The sequence below is a fragment of the Phocoena sinus genome, chromosome 1, assembly GCF_008692025.1.
Source record: "Phocoena sinus isolate mPhoSin1 chromosome 1, mPhoSin1.pri, whole genome shotgun sequence".
In the NCBI taxonomy this organism is placed as follows: domain Eukaryota; kingdom Metazoa; phylum Chordata; class Mammalia; order Artiodactyla; family Phocoenidae; genus Phocoena; species Phocoena sinus.
Window position 1 is genome coordinate 100,733,785 of NC_045763.1, and position 10,457 is coordinate 100,744,241.

At 48.9% G+C, this 10,457-nt stretch overlaps 1 long non-coding RNA gene across 1 annotated transcript; it reads left to right on the top strand.

The window, feature by feature from the left end:
• The first annotated feature begins 7,598 nt into the window (after positions 1–7,598).
• Positions 7,599–10,045, top strand: LOC116749446. The gene is made up of 3 exons (XR_004348616.1): positions 7,599–7,660; positions 9,663–9,726; positions 9,944–10,045. It is a non-coding gene; the product is annotated as an uncharacterized LOC116749446 (long non-coding RNA).
• The last annotated feature ends 412 nt before the right edge of the window (positions 10,046–10,457 follow it).

The window sequence follows — 10,457 nt, forward strand, 5'->3', positions numbered from 1 at the left end:
GACCCTTGAGGGGACAACTGGAATGGACAACACCCACGGGCTGAGCCTCAGTTTTCTTATCTGCTAATGAGGCTTACAACCAGGGAATGCATCAGGGACTAATGCCCACACTTCTATCCATGTAAGTAAAAATAGTAAGACTTTGAAATTAAGTGGGAGTCCTGACCTGGATGGCTCATAGATCCAGGTAATCTCTGCCTGGTTTGTCTTTTTTTAATTAATTTATTTTTTATACAGCTGGTTCTTATTAGTTATCTATTTTACACATATTAGTATATACATGTCAATCCCAATCTCCCAGTTCATCCCACAACCACCGCCCCTGCTTTCCCTCCTTGGTGTCCATACGTTTGTTCTCTACATCTGTGTCTATTTCTGCCTTGCAAACCGGTTCATCTGTTGCCTGGTTTGTCTTTGACTAGGCTATTCTACAACTTGTAGAGGTAAAAGTCTAAATACTCATAGTAGGGCAATTAATTCCTTCCTAAGAAATGCAACCTGTGGCCATTTCACAATGGATGCAACTGATTCCTATGGGTATTGACCAATTTTGCCAGTTCTTCCAGTTTGCAACTGTTCATTAATTCATTTCGGCATTCCTGATCTGGCTATAAACCTGTGGTTCTTTGAGATTTTTTAGACTTGGTCATAATATCCCAGGGTTTCCTCATTAATTAATGAGTTAAGTTTTTGGCACAGGTGCATTTTATATCTGAGTAAGTTGTCGCACATTAATCCTTTAACGTCTTACAGAGAAGGATAAGGAGGTCCAGAGAGGGGATGGGACTTTCCTAAGATCACACAGGCCAAAGCCATGACCAGAACCCAGGTTCTTTTTTTTTTTGCGGTTCACGGGCCTCTCACTGTCGTGGCCTCTCCCATCGCGGAGCACAGGCTCCAGACGCGCAGGCTCAGCAGCCATGGCTCACGGGCCCAGCCGCTCCGCGGCGTGTGGGATCTTCCCGGACCGGGGCACGAACGCGCATCTCCTGCATCGGCAGGCGGACTCTCAACCACTGCGCCACCAGGGAAACCCCCAGGTTCTTTTGACTGTTGTATGTTTAGTAATCCCTGACGTGCATCACAGGGTTGTCACGAGGACCAGAAGGTAGAAGAGAGAAGAGAAAATGGTGTAAAAAGTGAGAGGTGAGGGGTTCTTGTGTCGGGGGTGGGGGTGGGGAGAGGAGGCTCACTGGGTCCTGGGTTCCAGCCCCACATACTAGGTGTGTGAGCACAGTCAGGTCACTTGGCTTCCCTCGGTCTCATGACCTGCCCTGCTTACCTCACAGGGCCCTGGGGAAGGGGAAGTGAGGTGAGGGAGGAGACTTGAGAAAGAGCTCTGTGATTTTTAAAATGTACTTTCATATTCTTTGATACTCCTCTCTTCAAGAGGTGGAGCCTCACTCCCCTTGCTTGCATATGGGCTGGATTTTGTTAGACGTGACTCACTTCTAACAGAAAAAAGCAGAAGTAAGGGTGTGTTTCGTGTGTGACTAAGGTCATGAAACAGCATGGTGGCTTCCACTTGGCTACACTCTCTCTCTCAGACTTCTCTGGCGGAAAGCCAGCCGCCCTGTCTTGAGAATACTCAGACAGCCCTGTGGAGAGGCCCTCGTGAGGAACGGAGCCCTCCAGCCAAGAGCCACCTGTAGTGAGTTTGAGAGATTTCAGGGCTGATCAAGGAAAAAGATGACCAGCAAGTTGGCAATAGCAAACAGGGAGCTTTATTTGGGCTTTCACAGGCATGCATGCAGGGGAAGCCCTTTACAGCATGAGACCTTCCACAGGCCATCGCTTGGGGCCACCACCCAGAAGAGGAGGAGGGCAAGGAGAGGCAGATGGAGAGGGTCCTTCATACCTAGATGATGTTGTCCAGCAACGTGATGGGGAGTCTTGAGGTGAGAGAGCTCCAAGGGGCAGTGGTGGCTTGGGATATTCAGTAGCACCAGAGTTGATTGTACTAATGGCTAGCAGATTTGGCACGCAGTATCCTGGGGAATGCAAAACAGGCAGGGTCCAAATGGCTAAAGATGTATTTAAAACAACTGGATGTGTAAAATAAATTTTTTAATATTTATTTTTATGTTATTTATTTATTTGGCTGCGTTGGGTCCCAGCTGTGGCACGCAGGATCTTCGTTGCGGCATGTGGGATGCTCCACCGCGGCTTGCGGGCTCTTTGTCGCGGCATGCAGGCTTCTCTCTAGTTGTGGTACATGGGCTCAGTAGTTGCAGCACGTGGGCTCCAGAGCACACGGGCTCAGTAATTGCAGCACGTGGACTTAGTTGCCCCCACCCCCCACCCCCACTCCACCTGGCCTGTGGGATCTCAGTTCCCTGACCAGGGATCGATCCCACGTCCCCTGCATTGGAAGGCAGATTCCTAACCACTGGACCACCAGGGAAGTCCCTGGGTGTCTAAAAATTTGAGTTTGCACCAGCATGCTTTTGAGCCAACGGTCCCAGTTGGCTGTGAGGGGCCATCTTTGCCTCTTTATGTAACTATGTCAGTCTTAGAAGCAGATTCTTTAATCCCAATCAAGCCTCAGGCGACTGTAGTCCCAAAAGAACTTTGAAACTTCATGAGAGACTCTGAGCCACAACAACGCAGAGACTTGGCTCCCAAATTTCCGACCCTCAGACACTATGTGAAATATAAGTGCTTGTCGTTTTAAGCTGCTAAGCTTTAGGATCTTTGCTCTGCAGCAGTAGATAGCTAATATAAATGCCTTGAGAAGCAAAGCCCATTGAGTTGCAGTAAAGGCTGGCTTTGTGCTTACTCCCTCTTTCTCCCAGGAGGCCAAGGGTGCTGCTTTGAAACAGACAAGGCACAAATCCATCAGAATCAGCCACTTTTCACTTGCTTCTAGATTATTTAGGCCTCCTTTGCCTTCATCCCAATGCCAGACCTTTTAAAATGTTAAGCCTTTAAATAGGCCTGGGCTTCAGCTTGGGAAACTACATTTCTCTTTCATCCCTGCCACACTCTCTTCTGCCCAAAGCCAGAAAGGTCTTGAAGGAAGCTCATCTCTGCCCTGGTTGATTTTTCCCCTCAGCTGTGGCTCCATATCATTGGCTCTGACTGGGTCCTAATCAGGGAATTGGCTTCACCATTTCTTGTCCTGGGAGCTGGAGATGGCACCGCCAAGTGGGGGGACACCTCCGTGCCCTTCCATTCTCACCCCCCTCAGCCAGGATGTTCTTTCAGGAGTCTGGCCTGAATCTCTCCTGGTGCAGCTTAAATCTGCACCCTTCTCTCTTTCTCCACAAAGGAGTTTCTTCCCAGCAAATGCAGCCTCCTATTTGCTTTGTCACAGCTGGTGATCTGAGCCGAGCCTCCTCTCACTCCCAGCACAGCCTGCTGACCCCGTCCCAGAAGAGGACCGAGCCCATGCTGTGTGAGGCATGTCCTGCTCTCCCAGATGCCTCATCATCATCCATCTCTTGTTTCCCTTGCTGCCCCAGGGAAGCCGGTGAAGCCTCTGGGGATCCCTGTGCCCTATGGGGCTGAGACCAGGAGAGGAGTCCTGAGCTCAGTTCTCAGCTCTGTCTTCTGCTCTCCTGGAGTGGCTCCCCTGGACCTCCGTGTGCTCACTTGCAAGTCCGTCTCTCAGGGCTGCAGAAGCTTGAGTCTTCATCTGACCCGTAGGAAAGCCAAGACATGCAGGTTATGGTCTAGCTCAGCCAGGTCCCCAGGACTGGAGTTCCTCCTGCTCAGGGCTCAATCCCCAAGACAGCTGGGCCTGCCAGAGTCCTGGTGGGATTGGTCTGTTTCCTTTACCCCTTCTTCTCTGCCCTCCTCTGAGAGGCCTGTAGAAGGGGTGAGTAAGGGAGGGGAATCCGGAGTCAGATACTCTATCTTCTATTATCATCCAAAAGTTCCAGGAGAAACCAGCTCATTCCAATTCTCACCATGCACAGGCCTTAAGTAAAACTTAAAATCCTATTTCCTTTTTTTTGTGGGTAAGCAATTAGTGAATGGTCTGTTAATAATGATGGAGATCAGAATTGTGATTTGTTTGGGAGTTTGTTTTTTTAATTTTTTTCCACTTTCTCTGAGAAGTGGCTTCAGTGCAGGAGAGGAACAAGAAAAAAGGAAACTAATGTTTAGTGAGTATCTGTTAAATGCAGCAGGATTCCTTGTCAAGGGTTCTCATGAAGTTGTTACCAGTTGAACAGTGCCTGTTGCCCCATCTTACATATAGGGAGAACATATGATTTGCTTTTGACCAACACAAGACCTCAGTGCAAAGGTAGGTATCTCCATTCAGAGCACCAGCAAGCCTTCCTCAGGTGAGGCTGGCCTCATGCTTCCCCAGGGACACAAAAATTTATCTGGCTTGGCTGGGATCCATGGACATGTGGGTTTTCCCACTGCCTATCTCTGTGCCCTAAGCCTCTTTCACCTCCCAGGCCCTGGGCCCCTCCACACACATGCCTCAGGGAGGCATATGTGGAATTCGGAGATGTGAATGAACAGGATATTGTGTACAATGCAGGTAAGAATATAAACTGGAAACAATCTGACAGTCTCTTGTTAAATGGAACATTTGTGTACCCTAATACCTAGTATCTTATTTCTTACACATACATAGAGAAATTTTAGAACTGTATACCAGGACACATGTACAAAACGTATTCAATGCTTGGTATCATTGTTCAAATGGCAAAGGAGTAGAAACAGTCTCAGTATCTATCAAAAGGAGAATGGGTAAATAAATTATGGCATATTCACACTGTATCAGTTGAGATCCAGTCTGGAAAGCAGAAGCCACACTTTCTCTTTTTTTTTTTTATTTTTATTTATTTATTTTTGGCTGCGTTGTGTCCTCGTTGCTGCACGTGGCATTTCTCTAGTTGTGGCAAGCGGGGGCTACTCTTCATTGCGGTGTGCGGGCTTCTCTTGTTGCAGAGCACGGGCTCTAGGCGTGCGGGCTTCAGTAGTTGTGACATGTGGGCTTAGTTGTGGCTCGCGGGCTCTAGAGCGCAGGCTCAGTAGTTGTGGCGCAGGGGCTTCGTTGCTCCGTGGCATGTGGGATCTTCCCGGACCAGGGCTCAAACCCGTGTCCCCTGCATTGGTGGGCAGATTCTTAACCACTGTACCACCAGGGAAACCCAGAAGCCATACTTTCAATCAGAAAGGATTTAATACAGGATGTTGTTAGCAGAGGCACTGGAGGGCTGAAAGAAGACAGAGGGAGTGCTGAGCTAATCCCTGAATAAAAAGTCAGGAAGGAGCTACCCACTACAGGGTGGAGAAACAAAAAGGAAGGGAGGGTTTTACAGACCTCCCAGAAGCTTGGAGGAGGGACTTTAAGGAATCTGGGCTCTGACCTCTGAGGACGGGACAAAACCCACCACTGCCTCTGAGAGGAAGCAAGAGGTTTTGGGGGAGTGAAGAAAGGGCTGAAGCCTGGGGCTAAGTGCCACCACTAGAGGATCACTGGAAGGAACCAGGGATATACAGAGATAAAAAGAAGGTAGTCCCTTCTCCCCTCCTCCACCCTCCAATTTCTCTTCAGCGCCCCCTATTAGCAGAACCTAACAGGATGCCAGCTGAAAATGGATCGAGGACCTAAATGCAAGAACTAAAACAATGAATCATGTCGAAGAAGACGTAGGACAAAATCTTCACAATGTTGGATTTGGCAATAATTTCTTGCATATGACACCAAAAGCACAGGTAACAAAAGAAAAAATAGACAAACTGGACTTCAAGAAAATTTAAAAATTTTGTGCACCAAAAGACTATCAATAGAGAAAAAGGCAACCCACAGGATGGGAGAAAATACTTGCAAATCATATTTGCAAAGGGATTACTATCCAGAATATATAGAAAACTAAAACTCAACATCAACAACAAAAAAACAACCTGAATAAAAAGTGGGCAAAGGACTTGAGTAGTCATTTTTCTAAAGAAGATATACAAATATTCAATAAGCACATGAAAAGATGCTCAATATCACTAATCACTGGGGAAATGTAAATCAAAACTGCAATGAAATACCACCTCACATCAATTAGGATGGCTATTATCAAAAAAAAAAAAAAGGGGGTGGCTTCCCTGGTGGCGCAGTGGTTGAGAGTCCGCCTGCCGATGCAGGGGACACGGGTTCATGCCCTGGTCCCGGAAGATCCCACATGCCGCGGAGCGGCTGGGTCCGTGAGCCATGGCCGCTGAGCCTGCGCGTCCGGAGCCTGTGCTCCGCAACGGGAGAGGCCCCAACAGTGAGAGGCCCGCGCACCACACACACACACACAAAAAAACAGAAAACAAGTGTTGGCAAGGAGAAAAATTGGAATCTTTGTGCACTATTGGTAGGATTGTAAAATGGTACAGCCACTGTGGAAAACAGTACGGCGGTGCTTCAAAAACTTAAAAATAGAACGATCATATGATCCAGCAATTCCACTTCTTGGTACCTACCCAAAAGAATTGGTAACAGGGTCTCAAAGAGATACTTGTACACCCATGTTGATAGCAGCATTATTCACAGTAGCCTAAAACGCTGAAGCAACCCAACTGTCCATTGATGGATGAATGGCTAAGCAAATGTGGTGTATACACACAAGGGAATGTTACTCGACCTTAAAAAGGAAGTAAATCCTGACACATGCTACAACATGGATGAACCTTGTGGGCATTATGCTAAGTGAAATAAGGCAGTCCCAAAAGGATAAAAACTGCATGATTCTGCTTATGTAAGATACTTAGTAATTTAAGACAAAAAGTAGAATGGCAGTTGCCTGGGGCTAGGGGAAGTGTGGAATGGAGAGTTATTGTTAATGGGTACAGAGTTTCAATTTTACAAGATGAAAGAGTTGTGGAGACGGCTGGTGGTGATGGTTGTACAACATTATGAATGTATTTAATACCACCGAACCGTACACTTTAAAATGGCTAACCTGGTAAGTTTTATGTGTATTTTACCACAGTAAGAAAAATTGGGGGAAAAAAAGACGAGAAAACATGAACTTTAGGACAGTTTACTTCTTGTTGGGGGAGACAGGAGGGAGCGGGGTGAAGAGCAACACAAAGGAAGATGCAAGTTATTACTCATGTTTCATCTCTCTTGTCGGGTGGCAGGCTCATGGGTGTTAACCATATTATGTTTTATAGATAATATTTAGTTAAATATGCCTTTTAAAATGCACAGAACATTGAATTTTAAAATATAAGTGAGAAAGCATTCAGAGGTAAAAGAAGGAGGGAATGTAGCTTGGAGGCGGGCCAGTTGGAGTAGTGGGCGTGGGCGGTGGCACAGCCATGACGTCCGTGGGACAGCGGGGCCCGGGGCTCCGGCAGGAGGGCAGCACGGGTGCAGGAGGAGGAGGAGGAGGAGGGCAGCCTGGGATCCTGGCGTCGGGGATGCAGTGCCCTCTGGACCACACGAGGGCGCCCCACACCGCCACATCCAGGCGGCGGCGGGGGAACGGGGCCGGGGGGGCGGCCGGAAAGGAGGGAAGCCGGGGAGAGCTCTTTTGGGGAGGGTGGGGTGGAGGGAGAGCCTCCTGTCCGCCCAGACTGGCCCCTGTGTTCAGGTTTACCGTGTGGTCAAGCCTTGAAGAAGGTCAGCGTGAGGTTCAACTGGAAACGGAGCCGGCTTTCAGGCCCTGAGGAATCCACGCGAGGGTCCATCAGGGCTGCCAGCGGGGTTGGGGTGGGTATTTGTTATTTACTGAGGCGTGGGTGGTGTGCCTGTGCTGTGTCGGGAGTGACTCTGTAGGTTAGCGGGTGTGTGTGTGTGTGTTTCTCCAGGAATATAGTGGAGAGTGGGAGCAGGGCGAGGACAGGGGCAGTTGCTGCTTCCCCCCGGCCTGGGGCTGGTACTAACAAGGAGAGCCTGCAGCAAGATCCAGCCCGTGAGGACTCAGAACTTCCGCCTCAGAGGAGCCCCAGGTCTGAAAGAGGAGGGGATGAGCCTGGCTGCCGGCGGTGGAGGGCACCGCCCTCAGTCTGGCCCAGCAGGACTGTATATCGGGGGCTTCCTCTGGGGCCTGCAGACAGCGCGCCCCCCGCCCCAAGCCTTCTAGTGGTGGTTCGGCACCCAGCAAAGTCTCGGATGCCACAGCGGCTGCCAGGCCCTGGATCCTGCCAGGGGCTGCTGCTCAGGGACCTGGTGTTGCTACCTGGTGCCCAAGGGCATAGCCCAGCAGAGGTCTGTGACCTGAAAAACACCGATGATCTCACTTTAGACCAGAACTTTTTTTTTTTTTTCTCCTAAAAGCTGTGGCAGGGAGCCCAGGTTTGAGGAGGGTATGAAGGGTGGGAGAATATGCCACCTCAAAATACGCCTCTAGAGCAGAACGATTATTCTGAGCTGATTTATTTTGAGAAACTACAGACAAAGGAGGAGTTCTGAAAAACAGAGTAGAAATTACTTTTTTGAAAGAGAAATTTACATTTATAAAGAAAATCTCCGTTTGTAAGGGTATCTCCCTCACTGGGTGGAGAAGTTGACTTTGGATCCCAGAGAATCTTAAAAATCCCTGAAGGCAGTAACTTAAATCTGCATAACAAACCCTACCCTTGTTTACTCTGCTTTTCCTGGTAACCCTTCAGAACTGACTTCCTCCCCTCACTCACCTTTGTTTCTTCTGTTTTTGGCTGAAGGTGGTATTTAAACCTCTGGTTTAGGCCACCTGGCAGAGTTAACTCCTTTTCCCTAGGTATGTCCCTGGTGTACAAGTATATGAGAATAAACTTCTGTTTTCTTCTTGTTAATCTGTCTTCTGTTTACAGAGGTCTCAGTCGAGACTCATAAGGGTAGGGGAGAGTTACTTTTCCTCTCCTACAGCTGGGACAGCTTCGAGGACCTAGAGGCTTCTCCCCTTCCCACCAGTCTCTGGCCGGCTATCGCACGTGAATGCACTTTGCGGGCTATATCCTGGTCTGGCGTCTCAGCCCAGAATCTGAGAGCATTAGGGTTGGTAGAAATCAAACCCAGGGTGGGAGCCTCTGGCCAGTAGGCTGAGGCCCTGTACAGTGTCCCAGAGCAGGGGTAAGAGAAAGTCCTGCAGCTTCTCAGGGGAAGAGGAGGAGTAGCAAGCCACAGGCGTCCTGGGGATGAGAGCAGGACATTGCAGTGCCCAGGACATGCCCTGCGGGGGAGGGAGAACAAGAGCAAGCCTCAGAGCGCTCTGGCTGATCACTCTGTCCTTGTCCAGACTTCTCCCCAGTGGCCTGGCCTTGGCTCTGTACACCCCATCTTTCCAGGAGCTTCATTCCTAGGTCTAGCCAAACAACCACGAGGAAGATGTGAGAGAACAACTTCCTTCTGGGATGGGACCACTCTGGGGAGTAGCAGGACCTGGTGGGGAGCGGGGGTCCAGGGAGCAAGGCTTAATGACCATGTAGTCTTTAAGAAGAAGGCATCAGCACCAGTCCTGAGTTGGTTAAATTTCCAGTTCCGCCACCTGGTAGCCATGTGAACTTAAATGAGCAAATTACTTAACTGAACTTCAGTTTCATCATCTGCAAAATATGGGAATGATAATTACCTTGCAAAATTATGAAGATTTAGAAATTAGGAATGTAGAATGCTCAATCGTAAATGCTGTTACTATTGAAACCGACCTCACCTAAAACCTCTGCTGAGTTTATGATTAACCTCTCTATGCAACATTTTATTGCCTTTCTTGTTGTATATCTGTTCCCCACAGGATTGAGGATTATCAAAGAAAAAGGGGGATTGAAACCTAGCAGGACCCTGCAGAGATCTCCCAGGTACAAAAAGCCTTTCCATTTCCCCGTTTTTCGTTTGTAGGAAAAGGCTTTAGTCTCCTAGGCCTGAGTTCCAAAGAGCAGATTCAAGCAGTTACTAATTAGGGAAGTGAGGAAATGCAGAAATAAAGGGAAAGCAGCCAAGAAACAATAGTTCAGTGATAAAACAGAGTCCTAAGGATATACATAACAATCTGACAGGTATCTTTTTTTTTGACAGGTATCTTTGAATTGTTGTGCAGGAAGTAAGACCCTTATCCAGGTGGAGGGCAAGCTGAGCACAAGCAGGTACAGCCCAGACTGGTTGGAACCAGAAGGTTGGTGATTAAGATTCCTGAAATATCACCCTGTTACCTCACCACCAACCAATCAGAAGAAAGTCATGCCCCCTGCAGCCCTCACCCCAAATGTTGCCTTTAAAAACCCTTCCCTGGGGGCTTCCCTGGTGGTGCAGTGGTTGAGAGTCCGCCTGCCGATGAAGGGGACATGGGTTCATGCCCCGGTCCGGGAGGATCCCACATGTCGCGGAGCGGCTGGGCCCGTGAGCCATGGCCGCTGAGCCTGCACGTCCGGAGCCTGTGCTCCGCAACGGGAGAGGCCACAACAGGGAGAGGCCCGCGTACCGCAAAAAAACCCCCCCCAAAAAAACCCTAAAACCCTTCCCTGGGGACTTCCCTTGTGGCACAGTGGTTAAGAATCCACGTGCCAATGCAAGGGACACGGGTTCGAGCCTG